We start from the raw sequence: 24,279 nt of genomic DNA on the forward strand, positions 1-24,279 counted from the left end.
GCAAGCTATGTTATGTGGGATTCAAGGTCTCAGTGTTTTTGAGCCTTGCCAGAGGCAGGGATGCGGAAGAACGAGACCTAAGCTGGCCAATGGGATTATTTCATATCATGAACATCATGTTCAATATTAATTAGATGTGTGGTTCACTCTCTCCCTTGATGGCGGAGGTCCAGAGAACTTCTTGCCCTGGTGCCAGACCCCTGAGCTTTTCCCTTTCTCCTGAAGCCCTAGTGTCCTCAGTGTTCCACATTTACTGTCCAGTGCTGGGAGCGCACAGCTTCTACTGATACAATTGGCTATTATAATCCTTGTGTATTTTATTTTGGTATTGGGATCAATACTGGTTCTTTAATATGTTAATTATTTAGTATTATACTATTGAATCTGTTTATATTTCAACCCTCATGTTTTCTTGGTTTTCCCCCATTCCCTTTCCCAAGTAAAGAGGGGTCATTGGTTGATAGAATAATTGTCTAAATGGCAATAAATCATTGTGGGTTTCTCAAACCATAACACCTCTTTTCACTCAATTATTTAACTCCTCTTTTTGTGTTCTGTCCAAGCCTTCCGTAGGTAAGACAGAGGACATACTGTAACTAATTTTCAACTCCACAGGTGCTGAGTTATTAGGTTTACCTCAGTGAGGTCAGTGTGCTTGTTTTCATCCCTGCCCAGCTGCTAGCTTTGTGAACTCTCAAGGACAGTATTTATTTTGAGGTTTGAACTGCTCTCTAAACATCATTGAAGTTGGCTGATAGTTCAGAAAGTTATTGTGAGAAGCAAGACAGGCAGTTGTACTGTGTAGTGTCTTATTTCTAGGAAATCAGTTGAGAAGTGTAGTAGAGATATAATTTCATATTTTCCCTTTAAAAGTTATTTAAAGTTAATAACACAGATGTTATGTCTTTGGAACTAAGTATTATTGTCTCCCAATGAATCCAGTGACATGCAGTTCATTTGCTGTGTAGATTGTGACTCCAAAGTGAAGAACTATTTGTAATATGTATTTTGCTAATTAGGATTTTGCAGATGTCTGTCTGTGAAAGAGCTAGGTGGGTTTCCCAAGCCCTTTGCCAGTCTTTGCTCAATGAGAAATTGTTTGGACTGTATGGGAGGTGATTTCTTCTGGAATTAGTAAATTGGTACATGTGAAGTGCAGTCAGTAGGTGATCTAGGCATTTTGGGCCAATGCTTATTTTGAAATTGCTGAGCACACATCTATCACTGAGCAAGGCTAGTGCCTGATAGATCGGTGGTTTGGACAGCACCTGAACACAGGAAGATTTGATGTGCCAAAAACTGTGAAACAATTCACCATAAAGCTTATTTCGAAGTCTATAGGAATGACAACTTTAAAAACCTCGATAGACTAAAGAGTATAAGTTGCCAGGTTTCTGTCTGGACATTCGCATGTTAGGCAGTGAGAGGCACTATGGCAAAATGCTACAACAGACTGCAAGTACTATAAAACCTACTCATCCCGATTCCACAATGATTAACACTGACCAAAGAGCTACACCCTCACTCCAGAGCCCTAGCAGTCACATTCTGTGAACCAGGATTCACATTAGCTGTATGGATGTCTGTTAGCACTGTGTTTGGAGTGAATGCTGAATGTTGCAAGAAGAAAGCAGCTGTGGACCCCAAACCTTCACCTATTTCTGATGGTGCGGTTAACAAGTTTCTGGAGAGAATGATGATTTCTTGGAAATACTAAAAGTGGGCTCAGTGACTGAGTCCCCTTTTAGTTCAGTATTCATATTGATTGAAAAATAACCTGACCTGGAGACCTTGAGAGCTGCAAACTTTCCTGTAGTTTATTTCTTAAATTATACTGTTGCTTTTTGTAGAGTTTTATTGCAGAATCTTAGCACTAATGAGGAAAGGAATTCAAACCAGTATCAGTATTTTATTGTCAGGTGTAAAACACACCCACCCACCATGTAACAACATACTGGAGTTTTTTATTGTAAGTATGCCCTTGGGCTGCTGTTTATGTAGCAGGATTCATCTGCTGTGCGACTGTCTGGTTTAATCCAAAGCACAACACAGCTGTTCGCTCACTCCCTTTCCCTGGTAGGGTGAGGGAGAGTCAGAAGAGTGAAAACTGAGAAAACATATGGGTTGAGGTAAAGACAGTTTAATAAGTAAAGCAAAAGCTGTGAGTGCAAGCAAAGTAAAACAAGGGAATTATTCACTGCTTCCCATGGGCAGGCAGGTGCTCAGCCGTCTCCCGGAAAGCAGGGTTCCTTCAACAAGTAATGGTTACTTGGGAAGACAAATGCCATAACTCTGAATATTTTCCCCTTATTTCTTCTTCCCCTGACTTTGTATACTGGGTTTGATGCCATCTGTATTATCAATGCTATTTTCAGCACAAATACAAAACATAGCCCCATGCTGGCTACTGTGAAGAAAATTAACTCTGTCCCAGCCAAAATCAACACAGCAACATCTCTCTGTTGAAAAGAACTGAAATTTCTCTTGCAGGTCCCAAACCACAGGTTGTTACAAGGTGAACCCCTGAGGTGCACGACTTTTGTGGCGGGTGTGCCAGTTTTCATTATATGTGATGCTACATCAAGTTAAAATAATAAACTGGAAGTGTTCTGTAGGAAAAACTCTTGCAGCAGTGGCATTATTGTTTATACCATGATAGTCAAAGGACAAGGGAAGAGAATTACTTTCATTCAGTAGATATGGTTAGGAAAGTAACAAATAGGCTTTCTGGTGAAGAGCAGGAGTCCACACTGTACACTCCTTGCTTATTATGTCATTGCTGAAAATGTAAGAATAATTCTGGTTGTCCTAAATTTTTAACTGAAACAGGCACCTATTTTTCATGGTCTGAAAGCCTCTATTTGAAAAAAAAAAAGTCTTGTCTACTACTGTGCAGTTAGTATCACACTGATTTTTCTGTTAACAATTCAGGTATTAGAAGAGAGGTGAAAAAGGATGTAACTTATTTTACGAAATAGAAATTTTAACCCCTTTTTATACCTATTTGAGCTCAGAGCAAGCTTCAGTTTAACCTAGTACTGTATGTGGTATTCTTCAAGACTGCTGGTGTATTTTTATAACAAAAATGAAGTATGACCTTTTTTTCAGACTGGATTGACCCTAGTGTAAACAGAGCAGGGTTCTGGTTTGAACTGAAGATGGGTCATTTGGTAGGACAGCATTTGTGTGCATCTAGAATTCTCCCACAGTACGAAGTCTTCTTCAGTAACTTTTAGTAGAGAAACTGAATAGGCCAGTTTTTAAAAGATAGTTTGCACTTAGACCATGCTATTCTGTCAGTGATCATAGGCAAGAGGACAGCTCAGCCAGTATGTCATCAGAGATAGATGACAGGACAGAGCAGAATTTGGTAGTAACTTCTTTATTTATTTCTTCCTCTGCTGTGACTGCTAGAAAGATGCCTTTACTTTTTACCAGCATTTATGTCCCAGGCAATCAGGACAGCTGTATGCTGGACTGATGAGTTTGGGAACTGCTGTTAAGAAATCCCTGACTTGTCAGCTGGCCCCTCCACGCTCCATGTCAAAGGAATACAAGTACTTGCATGATCCTGGTTACTAGCACCACATTTTCTGTCTACAAACTCTTGTGTCTTGGCAAGGTGATGAAGAGAAGTAACTTCTAGATAACCTGCATCAAATTTCTGTGGTGTTAAAAGGGTAAGGTTTTCCTTATGTTATTGCTCTCTCTTTTTTTTTTTTTTTTTTTAATTAACGAGTATTTTGGTAAGTGGAAGGCAAGTGCTGTTCTGACTTTATAGCTTTTTCTACCCATCTTGTTTCCTTGTTTTGGGCCACCTTTACTTTGTAGAGATGTTATTTCATCCACAAAGAGAGTCTATTTGTGAACTTGGTGAGTGGTCTGTGACTTGGTTTTTTTTCTTTTTTTTTCCCCCCTATTCTTATGCAGCAGCTTAATTTAAAATGCTCCGCAGGAAGGGTGTTGGCAACAGCCATTGCCTACCAAGCAACCAATAATTATATGATGCATCTATTCTCTCCCAGCAATGGGGTAAGAAGGAAGGGGAACTCCCAACACAGTGTGCTTAGCATTGACATTCTTCAGATTTGGGCTGAAGGATTGTCTTTGCAGCTCTCTAAAGAAAGCCGGGGTAGGATACTCACATAAACCTTTGGATCTTGGGCAGAGGAGATCAAGATAAGCTGTTTCCAAGAGTTGAATTTCTTACAAGGAATGTCCTTATAAATAGTATATGCCCTTATAAGTGATTCCTTTATAACATGCATGTTATTTTTAATGGGGCCTTGACCAAAGTAATTTCCTGAATTAAAATATTTTTTTCCTTAATTTTGTGGTGGGTGTCACGACCAGAAGTGTTATTAGCAAATGGAGGCCAAATATCTTCCTTCAGTGGGATAGTGATAATTCAGCTTGAAGGAGATGTGTTTTGCATCCCCTGATGCAAAGAACTTGGTGCTAGAAAATCATTCACTGTGGTAGAGTCTGAACCTACACACAAGTTGGAGGTTTGTGGAAATCACTTGAATAAGTTAAAAAATACCCCTTTACTCCAGGTGCCTGAAACAATGCTTTTATTCTTGGTGCCCCAAGGTGAATGACCAACTGATCTCTGTTAATCACAAATTGATGGACAGATCTGCTGTGTTTGAAAGAGGCACAGGAATGTTAGAGGAGATGCTGGGCCTTGGAACCTCATGAGCTTTTGCATATTCTTTAATCAGCTAGATTTGCCTCTTGATACCATTTTTCTTTTTCTTCCTCAGAACTTGACGTTTTCAGATGGCAACCTTAAGCAACACCTTATAAATCTCCTCAGTCTAAAATGTTGCTATTCCTTTGGAAAGCGGTACAGTTTCCAGAGCTAAGAAGCAAAGCAGTGAAGAAGAGGTGACTATCAGGCAGTTAGATGAAGGACTAGAGTACGTGCAGGAGACAAAGGTGAAGTCATAAAGTAAATCAAATTCATCCTCTGCTCTTCCATCTGTCCCAGAAAATATAGTGAGTCATGTCCATACTTTTTCCAATAACTTGAGCTGACGCCTCCCTCTTCTATTATTTTCTGCTCTGGTTGCTGGTTGAATATGCTAGTTTAATAATTATGACCATATTATAATTTAATGACATTGAGACTTTAACAGCAGTGCAATTTCCTAGCAGGTCAGAGAAAAAACTTCCTGAGGGAGAAGAAGATGTCAAGTTTGTGCTACCCTTTTTTCTCACATCTTGAAGTCCAGACTTCTTTCATTTCCAGTGTGACTCTATCAGATCCAGAGGACTCCATTTTCCAGTGGAAACTGGGACATATGTTTTTTCATTGAGCAAGTTCAAGCTGAGTTAAAGAGAGGTACCAAAGTCTGCTTCAAGAATGTGTTTGGAGTCTAGCTTAATGAACAGATGGTAACTCCGAATGAGGCAACTGTGGTTTTATTCCTTGGTCTGCTGTTGGCCTGATGTGACCTTGGACAAATGACTTGCTGTTATGTCTCTTGCTTTTGTCTACTGTTCTCAAAGCACTTCAGGAGACAGATATTTTACACAAGAGACAGTGGGATTTGGCTTGATAAGAATTTTGTGTTGTATTTTACAGCAGAGAGACACACCATTTGAAAACCAGGTCTTTCACTATTATAATGAAGTAGCTTTTATAATCAGATTTCTTTTTGGTTTTGTTGTACTGATATAGACACCTAACGCAACTTGATTGCATTAATAGCCTTTAAAGAATTATAAAGAAGGAAAATTCCTTTTGGAATTTGCACACTTGCAGGTGTAGGTTTTTTACCTCCTAGTTTTATTTATTGCTTAGTGCTAGCAATTTACTGGTTTCTACAGTGTCACCAAATGTGGCTGATTGCAGGGGCAGTGTGCTTCCACTAGGACTGTAGGAGACAAAAGAGTCCTAAAATGTAATGTAAAGCCTGTAAAACACTGATGGCATTCCACTGTAATCCCAGAGCAAAATCTTGATTTGTCACTACCTTTAAGAGACCTTGACTTGCAACAAAAATTCTCAGCTTGAAAAACCTTCTGCTGAAGTGTCTTCTGTCCCTGGCAATGGAAGAAAAAAAGAGAATGAGTTGCTAAAAAATATGGCTGATTTCTGTAGTGCACAGCACAGAGCATGCATGATTTCACTCCCTTAGTGTCCTGAGAGCAGAGGAATTAGCAAAAGTAACTTTTTACCTGCAAAATCCTTGGGAATTTTGCATTCCTTCCTGACTGCATATCTAGACAGCTTTTCTCTCTTTTATGATAGATTTGGAGGAAGCAGAACTTTGCTTCTGCTTTTTACTTTAGAATTTTTTGAGTCATTCTGTGTGCTGCTTTATAAAATACAATGACCCAAATTCAAGTGCCAGAATACTTTTTTATGCAGATTGGCAAATGATGTTATTAATGATCTATCTCTTACCAGTAATACTGGAGCATGAGCTGGGAGAAGCCTGTGTAACTCAGCCCTCCCACCCTAACACATAGGTTTGCAGTAGAGCCAGTCATCAAAATTCTTAAGGCTGACTCCTTTCCATCAAGACAGGCTGCAGAATCCACATGGGATGGTGGATGAGTCTGCTATGATGACCTCAGGATATTAACTGATACCCTCTTTTCCAGGTACTTTCTTCTGCTTCATACTTTAAACTAACATGGTAACAAAACAGAACTTATCACATAAATAAAGGCTTGGAAACACAGCTGTTCCAGTCATCATCAAAAGAAACCATCAGCTTCTATTTTCCAAAGTCTGGCATAATGCTGTTGTCATATAGGAACTAGTTAGGATTAAAAGATGGTCATAGCTTGAGGTCTTCTAAGAGAAAGTAAGGTAGGTGTAAGGGGTTCATTTATGCTGTAGTTGAGGGCTTCACACAATAATAGGGAGTGCATATGATTTATTAAAGGATTTACCCTTGAGAGTCTGAATTCAACAGGTTACAGCCTTTTAATGTAATGCCTAGTGTGTTATGACAACCTATTCAATACAATGCAAATAAAATAAGGTGACAGGAAGGAGATTGTATTTGTAAGGCCATGCATGCAGGCCATGTAAATTTGAATTTAGCAATTTGCCTTGGATATGTAAGAACAAGAATAGCTTTCAAGGAGGAGCAAGAAAGATATGCTAGTATCTGGTGTTTTTCAGCAGGGCCAAATTGTTCAATAGATTTCTTACAGTGTTGCTTAAAAATTGTTACCGAATTCTCACCAGCATATTCACACTCAATGGTTTTTCAGGTGTTACATACCTTTGCAAGTAAAATTACTTTAATGAAGACGAAGAGGGATTTCTCTCTGCCATGGTAGTGGCTAATCTGTTTACCTTTCTGAACTTTTTGTTATGTTTTATATCTGTGTTTATTGAGTCAATGGAATTGCTCTGGGTTTAAGAGGAGTAAGTCTGGAAAGAGTAACTTTGACATTTCAGTGGAGTATGTGTGAGGACACCAGCAGCTGCATTAAAACCATAAGGCCTCCAATGGGATTAGATAGAAAGTATGGGTTTTTTTGATTGTCCTGTAGATTTTAAGTCATGTGTGCATGAGAATCCTAGGTCTTATAATCTGTTGCAGTTATATCATATGCTATTAAAGGTACTTTTACATGGCTTAAAATCCAGTAGAGAAGCATTACTTTTTGTCATGAAGGCCCAATACAATATTTACATACTAATTATTCATTTATAAAAGTATCTTGCATCACAGAATCGCACAATGTTTTCCTTGGATGTATTAATGAAACCTTGTTTTACTTATAAGTATTACTGTGCCTCTGTTTAGACAGAAGACGAAAAATGGGCAAAGGAGCATGCCCGTAATCTAATGATGTGCTAGTGATGAGGGCATGAAGGGATGTTAAGGATGGGAACTGCAGCTTCCAGTTTCCACTGTAAGACTTGTATGTCTGGGCTCATTACATTAGGCTACCTTTATTGTTAGAGGAGACAGATGAGCATTTTTAAGTTTGATGCACCTGAATTTATTTTACATATCTAGGAGGAGATTAATTGTGTTGTAGAAATGGCTTTCTCTTCATTAGTGATAATGGGAGTCCAAACAAGAACCGAATATGTCAAAATCTACAACAGAAATACCTTCATTTGAAATCTTCAACAGAAATACCTTAATTTGAGCAGATGCTTCCCTTCCCAAAGGTTTTAATTGTAATCCCTCTGTATCTTACCACTACCCTACACTTCATCCCAGAAGAAGTAAATTCCCTGGGTTAATGTACTTTGATACGATAATAACCCACACTGCTTACCTGAAAGCTTTAACTTTTGCCATGTTCTCAAGTCATGGCAGTGACAACTGTGCCTGCTCCTGCTGGACTACTGTGTTCGTCTGTGCCAGAGCCACCAGTGTTCGGCATTAGGGGAGCATTGATTGGTCTGAGCATACTGCTGGACCAGTGTGCTCCAAAGGGCCAGAAGACCTCTCTGGTTTTTGTGCTCTGAGGAGCATAACATAGTGACATTATGAGGACTGGACTGGGCTGGTAACCACAAAGCCAAAGTATTTCTCTGTCCTGGGTATGATGAAGCATCAGTGCTGGCTGGGTCAGGTGACCTAGGTGATCAGGCTGTGCTCAGTATGAAATTGTCTCCCTGGCTGGAATTGTGTTGTCCCTGTAAATCATAGAGTTAAAATTAGTTCAGTTGTAACCTTTTTAGAATTTAGCCTGTTCTAGACAATGTCAGTCCAGAGGCATAGTTGCCTTACTCTCACTTCTCCAAGTTTCCCACCCAGTAAGCTACTGATAGATAACTGAGAGTTGCTGGAGTTGCTTGTTAAGAACTTTGTTTGTGTGCTTATTTGATTAAATAGGTTGTCCTGGTTTGAGGTGGAACACAACCAACTTTCTGTTCAGTAGTTTTACTTTGTAGCTAAGCCTCTTCTAACTCTCTGAAATAAACACCATATTATGCAGAAAACTGTTTGTTCTCAGACTGATACGACCTGTGTTTTGACTTGATGCCAAGGAATGGAATGTAGAGAGGCTCTCATTTATATTTAGTACTGTAACAACCAAAGTCAGCTCACTTCATTATTTTCCCTGCTGGAGGGTTGGAAGTGGAAAAGCGTAGAGGGGTCCTACCTGTGGGGAGGAGTGGACAGGCCGGGTGACCAAAAGCTGGCCAATGAGGGTATTCCATCTCGTCTGCCCCATGCTCAGTATAAAAGCAGAGAGACTAAAGGGGTAAACTTCTTTCATCAGTGGCCAGCGACCAAGGAGGACCCTGTCTGCCTTTTTTCCCAATCTGTGCCTTCCAGATCCAGAATCTACTTCCTGTCCATCACTGAGTCCAGTCTGGGACTTCCCCAGTGCCTGCCAGTGACCTTATCCTGGGAGCCTGATATGATTTTGTATATATTGTATCTATTTAATTATTTCCTTTTTATTATTAATATTTCATTAAAGTAGTTTAGTTCCTTCTAAACTCATAGATCTCTTTATCTCTCTCCTTCCTCTCCTTGGAGCAAGAGCTGGGGGAGAGTATCTATCGCCTCATTATTGGCCAATGCAGCCTAAACCACAACGTGTGATTGTTTATGTCCCAGTTTGAAGTAAAACCAATTCTCTGTTCTGTAATTTTACATTTTAGCTAGGCCACTCCTAACTGTGAAATTAACAGCATATTGTGGAGAAAACTGCTCGTTCTCAGAATGATAAGACCAATGTTTGTGCTAGATGCCAAGGAATGGTATGCAGAGAGGCCCTTGCTTATACTTATTGCTATAACAACCGAGGTCAGCCAGTTTTTGTTATTTGCCCCATTAGAGGATCAGAGAGAGAAAAAACATAGAGAGGTTCATAGAGAGGTTACATCTGTGGGGAGGAGTGGATAGGACAGATGACACAAACCTGACCAACAGGGGTATTCCATCCCATCTGCCCCATGCTCAGTATAAAAGCTGAGGGATCAAAGGGTCAATTCCCTTTCTTTGATGGCCAACGTCCAAGAAGGACCCTGTCTGTTCCTCTGCCTTTGATCCTGATCTGAGCATTCCCGAATCCAGAGCTGGAAGCCAGTTCCCATCTGTCGCAGAGTCCAGTCCGGGACTTCCCCAGTGCCTGCAGGTGATGTCATCCTGGGAGCTTGATACATTTTTGTATATATTGTATCTATTTCTTTTTTTTTTTTTAATTTTAATATTAATTCCTCATTAAAGTAGTTTAGTTCATTCTAAACTTCGAAATCTGGTCTCTTCCTCTCCTCCCTTTGCAGGGCAGGAAGGGCCATCTGTCAGTCTGATTTTGGTAAATTCAGCCAAAACCACGACAGTTTATTAGGCCATATAAACTGACATGTGGTCCAGAAAGGTGGAGTTGCTGAGTCATTACTTGTAATTATTAGAGTTCTAAGGCAAGGCCATTAATTGCTCTTAATATGGGGTTGTGCTCAGCAATGCCGTAAATTAAGCTGATAGATATTACATTGTTGTGTTGTTCATATTGCTCTGTCACTTGTAAACTGTGGGGTTTAATTATGTCCTGATCAATGTGTTTATATTGCTGCAGTAACACTGTCAGGCATTAGTGTTAAATTCAGCACAATCTGTATTGCTTTTAATGATCGAAACTAAGCTTCTCCTTAGGCAGCTCAGTCTTGGTTTATTAGTTAAGCTAAAGGAAGGAACGTACAATGGTCCAGTATATTTCATCTTATGTGAAAGCTATTGTTGAAACATATCTAGGACTCTTGAATTCCAAGATATATTTTCAAAAGCACTTGATGGGAATCACACAAAAAATCAGATGCACTAAAAGCACAGGAGAGCTCCCTGGCAGAAAAGTACCTGGGGGTATTAGTTGACTGTTGGCAGAACATGAGCCAGCAGTGTGCCCAGGTGGCCAAGAAGGCCAGTGGTACCCTGGCCTGTATCAGGAACAGCGTGGGGAGGTGATTGTCCCCCTGTACTTGGCACTGGTGAGGCCCCACCTCGAGTACTGTGTCCAGTTCTGGAGTCCTTACCACAAAAAAGACCTTGAGGTGCTGGAGAGGGTCCAGAGAAGGGCAACGAAGCCGGTGAGTGGTCTGGAGCACAAGTCTTATGAGGAGAGGCTGGGGGAGCTGGGGTTGTTCAGCCTGGAGAAAAGGAGGCTGAGGGGAGACCTTATCTCCCTCTACAACTACTTGAAAGGAGGTTGTAGAGAGGCTGGCGTCGGTCTCCTCTTCCAAGTCACAGGCGATAGGACAAGAGGAAATGGCCTCAAGTTGCACCAGGGGAGGTTTAGGATGGATATTAGGGAAAATTTTTACACTGAAAGGGTTATTAAGCATAGGAATGGGCTGCCCAGGGAAGTGGTTGAGGCACCATCCCTGGGGCTATTTAAAAGGCAGGTTGACATAGTGCTTAGTGACATGGTTTAGTGATGGATTTTTACCAGAGTTAGGTTGATGGTTGGATTAGATGATCTTGAAGGTCCCTTCCAACCTGGACAATTCTATGATTCTGTATTTTTGGCATGATTTTTCATGTTGAAAAACCAAATCTTTGTTCGCCCTCCAGACTACTCTTTTACCACTCATGATAGGTAAAAAGGAGACAGAATTAGCATTAGTGGGCTGGCTTAGTACAATATTATAGAAAGGAGCAATTGTGAGTGTATTTTCTGAAATGTTAAATCCTCGTGAGGCATTGGGTCTTAAAGTTTCATAGTTAGGAGGTCCTTAACATCACATTTCATTTCATAATTTACAGGTATAGCATTTCCTGAGGTGGTTTCTTTCTTTAACAAAAACAATTAAAAGGAACTATTACTATTTTTCTTTTACAGGGTCATCATCATAGTTTTCCTCTGGAACTAGGGTACTGCAGTAGTAGCAGATATTTGTCTTAGATCTGTAAACCTGAATGAATGTCTATGGGTACAATAGCAGAGAAGGACTGATACTCAGTCTGCAAAAAATGACATGGAAATTGGAGTTAAAATTTCAGCTTAAGCGGGAACATATTTACCCACAACAAGATTGCTGTTTTATTTTAAAAAGGTGTTAATTTGATCATGGAGTAAATTTAAATCTTTACAGGGTAGTTTTGTGCTATTCTGTGCTTTTTTACCTCTGTCTTGTGGAAGAAAAGCAGGCCTCAGTTCTTATTCTCTACTTAAAGTAATTATAGATTGAATGAGGATTCTTCTTTATACTGAAAGTTTATTCCTGAAGATCTTTCTGTATGCATGCTAGTGTTTCAACTCAAAGCAGAGAGTAGGATAACAGTGGGAGTTGTTTTAGTTTCCAGGGATATTGAGGCCTGAAACAAGAAGTTGATTCCTTGTGTTCCCCAGAGATCTCCCCTTTCCTCAGTCCATTTAATTGTACCTTCAAACAAATAAAATAAAAGTAGTGCAGCTGAACTAATTCACTTGTTTGGGTTTCTGCCTGCCCTCTTGGAATGTGTTCAGCAAAGTCTCATCTTTTAATGCTCATGTGAATGGTAGTACAGCAGTGCACCATCTGCATCCTAGACTAATTGTATTAATCTGATAATGTCTTAGAAACCAAAACATTATGAAGTCTTAAGCAGACAAGAAGTGTAATGCTTGACATAATGTTTCCTGTGCTTTTTTCAGTGAAGCTGTTTTGTAACATCTGGCTGATACTGGAATAAACCATGCAATTAATCTAACAGTCCTAATGACAAAAGGAAGCAAGACAGATCAGAAGCAAGCATATAAGGTTACCCCTTACCCTTTAGCAACTGTATGCTGAAATCTCTTTTGTGCAAGGCATGGTTCAGGTATGGAGTATGCAGTTTCACAGTCTGGATACGGTATCTCTACCACACAGATGAAATATGAGCCAGTATATCCAAAGACCTCTGTCAGCAAGCAAAAGTTTTATGTGTCTAGCCTACTGGAGTTTTGGAGGGTATTATGTCATTTGGTTGAAGGGGTGTATTGAAGGGGTGTATTGAAGGGGTGTATTAGAAATTGTTATGTTGTGTCTCTACTAGTGTGTCTGTTGAAAAACTGGAGGTAACATCAAATGTACAAGCTTTGAAGGAAATTACCACTGTAGGCCAGAACAGCTACATATTACATCGATGTAATAGATGTAATGTGCTTCACTACATTACATTAGACTTTCAATAGTACAGTTTGCATGGAGCCTACACAATTTCAGAAGCACCCTTAGATTTTTAGTAAGTTCTCAAGATTTATCATTATGTTTATAATAAACTAAATTTCAGGCCTCTAGAGAGGTCTGGATAGACTTCTGAAAGTTATCTGTTATCTTGTGTTGAAATATATCAGCATGAGCATTTTACCACTGTGACCTTAATTTAACTCCTGTACAATCCAGTGGTCAAAATGTATTTGAATCTAAATGTATGTTTGCATTGCAAGCAGGTGATAATATATCTATATTCAGAACATACCAGTTTTGCCTGTTCTTTTTCTTTTTCTTTTTTTTTTTTTTTTCTTTTAGTAAGTAGTGGAAAATGTAGTGCCAGTATTCATATTTCTTTTAATATAAAGAAGTTGGAGCTGAAAGAAACAGAAGAGTGGTGATGCATAGCAGAATTTGGAAAATCCTGATTTCCTGGCAGTAGTAGATTATTCTACTGTAATTATAACTGGTCTAGTCAGTATTTGAAGCTTTCTCCTATATTTATAATGTTCCTTTATAGTGATCAGGTTCTCTAAATTTATATATTGCTTATACCACACTTTTCATGCCAGCTTAAGCAGGTGTATTAAAGAATGAATTACAGGGTAGTGGATTTTATCTTGAACTCCCAGTTGTCCCACGTCAGTCTGGCTCTGACCTAAATAGAGCCAATCTCGTTTTATTTTATATAACTTGTAGTGTGTTGTCCTGTTCTTAAAACAGGAAGTGTGCAAGAAGAATATTTCTATAATTGCATGTACTCCCACACATCTGTAATAATTTAATAATTGAACCTGCCTGCACATGATGATACAAAAAGCAGCAAATGTAGGTGGTTTACACTATCTTTGTACATTTGTCTGATTGTTTTCCATAGTTGAACCTAGGGTTAGAAACTCAATAGAGACGAAATGGGATGTAGCCAGCAGCCTTTGCTTTGCTGTGTGGTGTCAGGCTTCTAAACTGCTGTTTAGTTGGCACTTAAAACAAAGCCTGCTGCAATTCCTGGATGTGACTGTGGGAAACACTAAGAAGAAGACTGAAGAAGGGGAGAAAACTAAAAAGCACAAGGAAAATGAATCCTCTTTTGGAACAAAGAGAGGACTAGGAGGGATAAAAATTCCTTATAGAGAAAAAACAATAGGGGAAAGCACTTCCATATCTTTGTCTTATCTTGCGGCATTGCTGAGATGTGTGGTTTCAGCATGTGAAGCAGTATAGGAGAAGCTGTCTATTAATTACCATCCAATTTGCTGTAATTGTGGCATCTGCAGATACACATCCAGTGATTTGTAGCTTGGTACTCCTTGGGTAGTACTGGTGGTTCCTAAAGAAATACCTATAATCTAAGTTTCAAGTCTTGCTGGAGCCAGAGTAGTGGCCTGCAAGACAGTAACTCCCTTAAAAAACTGCTCGCTTAGAAACTTGTTTTGTGGCTTTCCACCCTGGGTTCTTACTCATTTCTTTAAAGAAAACATAGTCTTCTGTCCCTGCTGTGTTAGGATAGGGATTCAGTCTTCTCAGTTAGTCACCTGAGTGGCATGTTTTTCAGAGTATTATTATTTGGGATTACTCTTGCGATCTGTGGTGATTGCTGCTTCAAAAGTTACGATGGCATCTGCCTCTCTAATAGCAGATATTGTGTGTGATATGGCTGGGTTTACTCAAATAATTTGGGACTGGATTAAAACCATAATGTATGGAATGCACGGGTGGCAAAAGATGTGATCGAAATGGGATAAAGAATAGCAAGGTAGCAATGCAATTTCCTAACCATGTATTTATGTAGTCACCAGAATGATGAAAGCATCCTAAAGGGGAGTAGCTCTAAGGCTGTTTTGGCTTAATGCCAATTTAGGGCTAAGTTACAAGTGCTAAAATTTGTGTGAACATTACCAGCATTCTCAGTATTGTTAAAGATTCTGTAAAATTCTAATGGATAAATTAATATGTTAACATAAATATAAGAAAGTAATGTACTAAAAGTGCTAAATGTATGGTGAAAAAAAAATCTCAATGTCATTATCTTCTGATGTTGCAGGATGTGTGCTTTTGGTAGGAAGTAGGAGAAGGAAAGAGATACAGAACCTGGGCATGGAGACATTCAACAATATAACAGATACTCTTGTTTCTACTGTGATGTGAGCCAGGGTGTATGGTATCTAGTCCATGGTCCGGATAAATAGGTAAAAAGAGAGGGGAGGGCTGGGGCGGGGTAGAAACTTCAGGTGCTAATCACCTTCTAAGGCCAAGCAATAAGTGAGATTTTGGGAGGATATTCTTTGGTGTTGCTTTTCTTCAGCTACATACAAGTAACTTGAATGTAAAAATTATGATTTACGTTAGGTTCTCCAAATTATTTGCAAAAACTGTACCTCACAGCCCTCATGGAAATACTTTTAAGTCAGTTTTCTAGCAGCAGAATATGAATGGATAATGAAGTGCTGTATATTCAGATTCTCAAATTGGGAGTGAGCTGTTAAAAGAGTAAGACAGAAGACTCAGCATCTGTGGACAGATTGTGCAGGGCTGTTTATCACAACGACTTCTCCACGCATTTTGTTGACTTTCCTGCTTCTGGTGTCACAAAACCTGTTTCTTCTCTGCAATGCAATGATCTTCTGGATTGTTGGTGGTTTTTGTTTTTTTTTTTTTGCTATAATTGCTCTGAATCAACCTCTGCTTATGACGTCTTAAGGGTAATGCGCGTGTGTGAGTCTTATGAAATCTTATTTTGAGGGAATAAGTATCCTACTGGTCTATGGTTTACACACATTTGTCAAGTGATAATACTGGAGGTGCTGTGAATTCCTCTGCTGCTGTAACCACTGTAAGCGCCTGTTGGTTTGGATGTGTCTTTGATAAGACAGCCTCTCCTGCAACATACGTTCCTCAACATCTATAGTCTCTTAGTGGAAAGTGCCAGGACGTAGCTGCCTTTTAGCAGTTCCCTTTAAAGCTCTTCTGTCCAGCTGTACTTTAGATCTGAGGCCATGGGATGAGGTATGGTGGAAAGTGACCTTAAAGTTTCAAGGCTTCATTAAGAAACATCACCACAGAACCTCCCTACTGACATTTTAGTTATATTAGCAAATAAAAGTTTGTAATGGTGTCGCTCTGTTTGGAGACTAAGACAGAGACCGTCCTTTTGAGTCAAAGCATGTGCTACACACAAGGGTACAAGTAGAAACAGGAAGCTATCAGGTTTTCTTTTGTCTTGGTCAGAAATTTTTGGGGAGTTACTGAAATTATGATGTGGGAAACACGCTGCGTAAACTAGTTCTGTTGGAGGAAGCTTAGCCACCCTGACAACTCCCAGCTTCAAACTGTGCTAGCTTCACGGTCAATTTTTGATTAAAATCAGCAATTGGCTTTTAGTTAGAGCTATACTGAGCAGTGCCAGGCTGTGGGGAGCCACTCTAGTTCAAAGCAGAGTCCTTCAAATGGCACTTTCCAGAGATTGTCAGCTGTGCTTTCCCTGTTTGCTGGCAGCTGTGGCTGCACAGACCACAAGGAGTACTCAATTATTTTGCTTCAGAGCAAACTGCTTGCTATAATGGTCAGGAAAGAACTCATCTTAACCCTCCCTGATGGTCATTTTTGCATTTTGTATGAATAATGATTTTTTGTTCTCTACTTTCTGTAGTATTGGGTATTTACTGGCCACAGCTGTGTGCAACTTGGTTTGAAAAGCCAGTTCCTTAGCTTGCAGTGAAGAAAGTTTTTCTCTTTTTATACCTGTTAAGAGCTCGGTCTTATATTTCTGTCAGTGAATTTTTTGGGTATGGTTAGAAGCAGAGTACTGCATAATGGTTTAGGGGAACACAGAAACCTGGTCTCAGAGCTAGTGCTGGATGAGAGTTGTTCTGACCACAAACCGTGAAGTTATCAAATACTGTACTTGTGCTTATAAAGTGCTTATGGCAGGGACTAATTAAAAAACTACCCAAGCACACCTTCCAGATCAGTTTGTGAATAGGTTTTGTTTGCGGTGTTAGATGCCTTTTGTTCCTTAGAGCATTTTGCTAGTGCATTGCTCCTCTAGTGATGGTGTGTTACCATCTGTGCAGGGCTAGCCAGTATGGTCCTGGCTACTTACTATCTGCTAAAATGCATTAAAGGACAGCACATTTTTTCTGTCCTATGTTGTCCCCAGGTGAGCAATCCTTGTTACATCAATAAAAAGTTGTACCATGAGTTCTATCATGTTTTCCCAGTTGGAGAGTAGGTTGGCTGTCCTCAGAGGTTGTAATTACTATCCTCAGCATTTTTCCAGTATTAAGTTTTTGATATATCATGTCTCTGACTTCATTTAATTGGTTTTGTTATATTTCAGGTATCATAGATGTCAAAGAAAACACTGGATTTTTTCTCCAAGTGAGTCCTGCCAGACTGCTGATTTAGCGTTCTGGATTGTGGATGATTACCTCATTCCAGGTATTGTTTCTAGCTTGGTGGGGGAGATGCGGGGCGTGCATGTATCTAGCAGATACTCTATTTTTCCCCCTATGCATAATAATAGGTCATTTTAATCAAATAATAAGGTTGAACATGATAAAGTTGCAGGGTGGAGAACAGAGTGGTTCTCTGGAAAAAAGTATCTTCAGCCATCAGATCAGATTAGTCCTGCAAATCAAGAACCAACGTATAAATCAATGTCGTGGATAATTAATTTCTCTGAATTTTGAAAGCACAGATTGCACAACAAGACACTTCTGACCCCACCACCAACTGCATAGGCTATGCCTTCTAACTGCATCCTGCTGAAGCACAGTATGACTTGCCAAGTTGGAGGCTACTGGTACACCAAGCCCTTGACCTACAAAATCGTCATCACTCTCACATTTGTGGAATCTTTTGTATTCTTCAAAAGACACATGTACAAATATCTTGACTTTCTGTTCCCTTGGTTTGAGTTTGGAAACATCCATAATCAGCTGCAGTTGCTGCTGCTCTCCCTGCCCGCCATATTGAGAGCTTTGGTGCAAACCATAGGAAACAAAGATTTCTTATGTTTCATACACTTAGCTGTCCTGATAACCATGCAGAGCTGTGGTTTAAAGTCAATGGATTAGGTCCGACAGCTGCTGGAGCTCCATTTCAGGACAAGGTTTTAGATTTATGGCTTAAATAATTGGAATATATTTGCAATTAAATTACTGAGCTTTTTTTCATATTCTTTCATTTGTAAAGAACCATGCATTTTGTCCTGCCTTGATCAGCTCTGGTTTAAAAAGACAAATAAATCCCGTCTCCCCTTTATTAATACTGAAGCTACCTTCATTGACCTCCTACTGGAGCATTTAGTGTATCCTGCTCAGTTTTGAGTTACTGGCAGTCAGCTTGAGGGGCTGCATAGGTCAGGGTTGACCTCAATAACAGACTCCCACACCATTTTAGGAAAATTTTGTCTCTCAGTAACATGGAGTTAAGGGTAAATTTTGTAACTGAAAATCAGCGTGCCCATGTTGAGAATTATCAGTGCTTGTTAGAGTGCAGTGCTCTAATTGAAGATGCTATAGCTTCTTTACAGACCAATGCTTTGGAAAACATCTCTGAATTCCTGAGCTTCTTAGGACAGTTGCTGAGGCACTGTCACCAACCTGCCTCTCCCCTGTGCATCATGCCCACAGTAACTTGAACTTTGGTGGGAGAAGCCAGACTAAGGATGAAGGGATGTCAGCTGACCTACTTATGTCTGATTTTCAGTATCTACTCTTGCAGGAACTCCTGTTTTCTGCATGGAGTGTTAGTTAGTTGTGTCTGCCAGCATAGTGTACTATGCCTGTATATCTCTGTTTCTTTGCATGCTTTCCCTAGACAAGAAAACAAGTGGTTTTAATTGAAATGTCACTGAGATGGAATGTATGGGTTAGGTTTTGTTTTTTTTTTTTCCTTAAAGCAGAACACATACATGGTTTTCTAAAGCTAAAATTTAGACCAAAAATAAAACTCATTGTGGCGACTTCGTGCAGAGTAGGGCCCTTGAAATTCTAGGGGATAAACTGTTGCCTTCTAGCAGATAAGCCATTGTATTGTCTTGTACAGAAAGACGTGCCTTCTGTTTGATCACAGAATCATAGAACAGTTTGTGTTGGAAGGGACCTTAAAGATCATCTTGTTCCAACCCCCCTGCCCTGGGTAGGCACAGCTCCCACTAGACCAGATCTTTACACAAAGGAGAAGAGTAAAGCCCTGACAAGAGGTCTGAGACCACGTTTTGTGTGTGTGTGTGTGTTTTGCTGTTCTCTATCATTCACCTGATAGCCTGATCGCCATTTTTTTCAACAGACTTCAGTGGACTTAGTTTTAAGCATTTGTATGAGAATGATGTGGCTATTCTGAGAGTCTAAGAGTGAGCAAGAAATCATATTTTAGCTCTCTCAGTGTCTACTCAATTGTGCCAGTGCTTTTAAAAGCCAGAATGTTGATTTAGGAGTGCATTTAGCTGAACAGAACAAAGAGATTTGTGAAGTTGAACCACAGTTTAATAAGAAGCTCTTACTGTCTCGGGAAAGGGGAGTGTTCAGAGTGTAAAAGTGAAGTTTTATCTCTGTTGAAGTCAGTATCAGAGCTCCCACTGACCTCAGCATAGTCAAAATTTCACCTTCAGAAATAGGTTGTAGTCAGAAATGAAACGCACTGGAGTGGAAAAATCCGTATTATCATAGAGAATGACCATGTAATTTAGTTTGCATCTCCTCTTCAAGGCCATTACAATTTTCTAAGTCCTTTCACCTATCCTCTGTGTATTTTTTTTTATAAAGGAATGAAGGATAACAGTTCTCTGTTGCAGCATGTGCTGCAATAAGCATGCTACAAAGTGTAACAACCATACGCTGTTGTGGTGAGGACTCCACAAAGACTGAAAGATTTTGGTAGAAGCAGGGTTAGTGAGGTGGTTTTATTGCTATGCCTACCGCAGTAAGTAAGCTGAACCACAGTATGGTAACTGTTTACAAGAGTGATGATTGTAACAGCAGCTGCCCAAACAAGGCACATGCATTCATAAAGGCTTGGTTTTATTAGTGGCGGAAGGACATAGCAGGTCACAAGGGCTTGATAAATGAAGGCAGAGGCCATTTGTGTACTTTCAGAGAATGTGGTTTAGTGACTGTGCTTGCACATGTGCTAAGCCACAGCTCAGACCAGTAAAAGCCTGTGGACCAGGAAAAGAACCGGAAGAACAAGGGTGTGTAACAAAAACAGCATTCAAAGGGACTGTCAGAACTGCATGCCTCACCGTGATCCGTCACTCTGTTACGCTTCAGCCTCAGTAGTTGCTCGAGCTAAAGGAGTTCCCCACCTGCTTTAAAGGTTGGAGAGGTCTGAAATGATCATGGCAAACACTGTGATTCACTAAAGTGGCCGTGGCTGAAAAAGCACTCCCACAGTTTTCCTATTCCATCCGTCTCATCCTCTGCCTTCCACACAGGCCTTTCCTTATGTTGTCCTCTTCTCTGTGCTGTGTGGCCAAGCAGGGGATGGAAGAAATTGATTAGGATGAAAAATGGGTGGTTTCTTTAATTATTGCCATTTATGTCTTAGTCTCATACAGCTCCCTGCTAGGGAATATATAAACACCTGGGCCAGGTATCATAGGGGAGATGGCAAGAAGGCAGGAACATGAAAGGGGAGGAGGTGAGACAGGACTGACTTTTCAGAAAAATACTGTAGCCATACATAGCCCTGTACAACTGTCAGTCTGTAGAGGGTCAAGACCTTAAATTCCTGGATGAGAGAGGAACAGAGGCTGAACTTCAGTGTCATCTAAACCATGCATTTTTTGCAGTTTCTTTACTGTATTTCTGAGAGATACTTACTTCAGTTCCTTAAACCGTGTGCTACAGTAAGGCTATGTTCCTGGCTGGATTGCCATGGATGCTGTTACAATATAAACTTGCAGTGGACAGAATTGTGTACCAGGATATGCTCAGTATCTTACAGTGAACAGTGTACATTTCCATAACTTCAGATGAGGTGTAATTACATTTAACACTTGTAAAAGGCACTAGAATGATACTGGTTGAGAGGCGAGTCCTCTCTTAAAACACAAATGTTTATCTGCATGGTGAAAAACGTACTTCATTTGGATTACTAAACAGCACTTATCACCTAAGATTTGAGCAGTCGTATCTGATTCTGCTGCTGTCAAACAGCTAATCTACTTCATTGTAGACATTACGGTTGTTCAAGTCAACTTCTAATGGTTTTGTTTTTCTAATTTTCCTAGGGATAGCAGGACTTCTCCTTTTTGTAGTCTGTATAGAAGGAAAATTTGTTGAAAGTGGAGTTAAGTGGTTGTAAGTAAAGTGTTGGGATACTAAGATGCAACAGTTCTACCTAACATCACCTCTGAAATATGCTCATGACAAATCTGATAATATCATTAATGGCATTTGTCTAAAGAGGCCTGCAACTTGACACCCACCCGTTGCTACTTATTCACAACAAAGGGACTGACCCTATTCTTTAGCCATTTATTATTTTTTCAATTTTATCCCTATGAAAATCTCTGTATTTTGGCAGAATCATATAGCTTCATTTTATTCCCTTTGTCAAATGTTTCCATAATATTAGCATAGCAGAAGCTGATCAAATATAGTTATTGTTTGTCCCGTTACATAACTATGTTCATTTTTAAAGTACCCAGTTTTATAGACACTTATCCATTGTATTTTACTTTTGCTTTCCAATCTTTTACCTTAGAAATGGGGTGGAGTTGTTATTAGTCAAAACAAAAAAAATAATCAAAGGTCATTTATACTTACTCCATTAAGTCTTGACACCTTGATTATGAAAATACTATTTATGCTGCTTTCTGTGATCTTTTACAATTGTGGTTTTTATGAGTCTTGTGAAACCAATTGCTTTTTTTTTTTTTCCCCGTGCACAGTCAAAACAAAGGCTAGTTATTGCATGTCCAGTGAACGGATGTTGCTATATGTGAAAACTGTTTCTGACTATGGGAAGGCTTCTTTCCACTCAGTGCTTTCCACCCAAGTACCTTGAGGCTGCAGTGTTGTTACTGGGGTTATTGCACAGGGATTACTGTAAGGTAATCCTAGTAGCTTTAGAGGAAAGGGAAGAACTTGGAGAAGCCCCGGGAATCCTTTCTTGGGGAGGACGTTAAGACAAATTCTGATCTTTTTTTTTTTTTCCGAAGGTTTCTAGGACTCCTATCACAATAAATAAAAGCATATTCTTTTCCTGAAGCAGCAGCAATCTTCCTTTCACTGGATGCTACCATTTACTATTGTTGTTTTGTCTATTAATTGACATTCTCTAGGTTTCCTGTAAACAACACAGAAACCATGGACAAAGGCTGCAGTAGGATATTGTTGTCCTTAATAGTGATGTTTCTACCTGAAAACTGTCACTGTAGAAACCATGGAGAAGCTATCCAAGCCAGCACCTGAGAAACTGAGACATTGTTTACACGTATCTGTGTATACTTCTTTTAAGTCTTACAATAATAATCAGACACCCTTAATTCTGGGAGCTTAGCCTTTATGAAATTTGCAAGATTGTTGAGGATAGGATGAAATGTAGAAAAAGATAACACTGACCCTCAGAACCTGGTTCCTGTGTTTGTGTATGCAGCTTTAGAGAAACATTTTCTCAGAAACATAAATTTGGTTTTGTCTTTTTTGCTTTCCCTTTCAACTCTGGCAAATCTAAAGGCAAATCTTAATCTTTTTGTGTACAAGTAAGGGGAGAGGTTTTTGCCCATGAAGAATGTGATATGACAAAGTTTTCACTATAAATACAAATAATTGCACAACTTTTTTTTCCTTGTGATTTCTGGTAAAACTTAGCTGAAGTGCATGAATTTAAGTATGTAAATAGATACAAGAAATGTTATTGTTACTACTCGACTGATTTTTACTTTGTAAATAGGAGAAGTATTTTCAGATTACAAGACAGGCCTTTCTTACTGATTCATTCTTCGTATGTCAGCGTGTTAAACAGAGAACCTGTTCATTGTTTAGTAAAATACTGGCTCTCAAACATTGGTCTGGAAGCAGAAAAAGTGCTCAATCAGAGTGGAGCATAGTATGTGTATGTGCCTCCATATAATGTATTTGCTGTAGTAGCTGTAGTAAAATGGCCTTTTTATGGACAAACTTCATACAAGTTTGGCTTGTATGAAGCCAAATATGAGAAGTCTACGAAGTGTTGGACCTTAATGAGATTTGGATCAAATGTGTGCTTTCCTTCAAGCTTCAGCTGGCTTTGGATCAGACTGTGCTAGTGCTCAAAATGGAGATGTATTTTGTGAAGAAGAATGTAAAAATAATCTGATGCAGACCTAGTTTTCAGAAAGTGTCTATGTCTGGAGAAGTCATGAATCCTCACTGTCTTGGTTAATAAAATTGGAATTATACCAGCTACCTTCTCAGCGGCCCTCTAATGCTGGCGTAATGCTCACTAGTGTGCTTTGATGAAAGCTCTGTGTTTATGAACAATGTGTCATTTAACATTCTTATTACCTGTAATTTTAATAGAAAGTATATGACTACATGATATAGTGTGTTTTTAACTTAGCAGTGACTCAGACATGTCGGTGACTGCGGTGTGTGGTTTGTTGTGGGTGGTTTTTTTAGTGGTGTCTGCATGGGTAGGACTGGTTTATTAGTTACATATGTTGCCTTGGTGTTGTGGTTTTGGCCAAATGGACCACTGGGAATGACAGTGCCCCCTCGTCTCATCCCCAACAAAGAGGAGAGGAAGAGATATAGAGATTTATGAGTTTAGAAAAAAAACTAAACTACTTTAATGAAAATATTAATAAATACTGAAAATAACAATAAAATAAAAATAAAAAAAACTGTATACAATATATACAAAACCATATCAAGCTCCCAGGTTGACAGTCATGTCACCAGCAGGCACGAGGAAAGTCCCAAACTGGAGTTAGCGATGGACAGGAGCTGGATTCCAGATCGGAAGTCAGGAATGCTCCGATCGGGGTCAAAGGCAGATGGACAGGATCCTTCTCATAGAATCATAGAATCATAGAATTTCCCAGGCCGGAAGGGACCTCCAAGGGTCATCTAGTCCGACCTCCCCGCAGTCAGCAGGGACAACCCCAACTAGACCAGGTTGCCCAGGGCCTCGTCGAGCCTCCCCTTGAATATCTCCAGGGAAGGGGCCTCAAC

At 39.7% G+C, this 24,279-nt stretch overlaps 1 protein-coding gene across 1 annotated transcript in view; it reads left to right on the top strand.

Moving 5' to 3' along the window:
• MOB3B (MOB kinase activator 3B) overlaps nt 1-24,279 on the top strand; it is a 102,299-nt gene that overhangs the window by 17,599 nt on the left and 60,421 nt on the right. The window contains exon 2 of the mRNA XM_014954820.1: nt 17,454-17,554. The gene's annotated coding sequence lies outside the window, so the exon portion shown is untranslated. The remainder of the gene's footprint in view (nt 1-17,453; nt 17,555-24,279) is intronic.

This window comes from Calidris pugnax, unplaced genomic scaffold (assembly GCF_001431845.1).
Source record: "Calidris pugnax isolate Ruff unplaced genomic scaffold, ASM143184v1 scaffold157, whole genome shotgun sequence".
Taxonomy (NCBI): domain Eukaryota; kingdom Metazoa; phylum Chordata; class Aves; order Charadriiformes; family Scolopacidae; genus Calidris; species Calidris pugnax.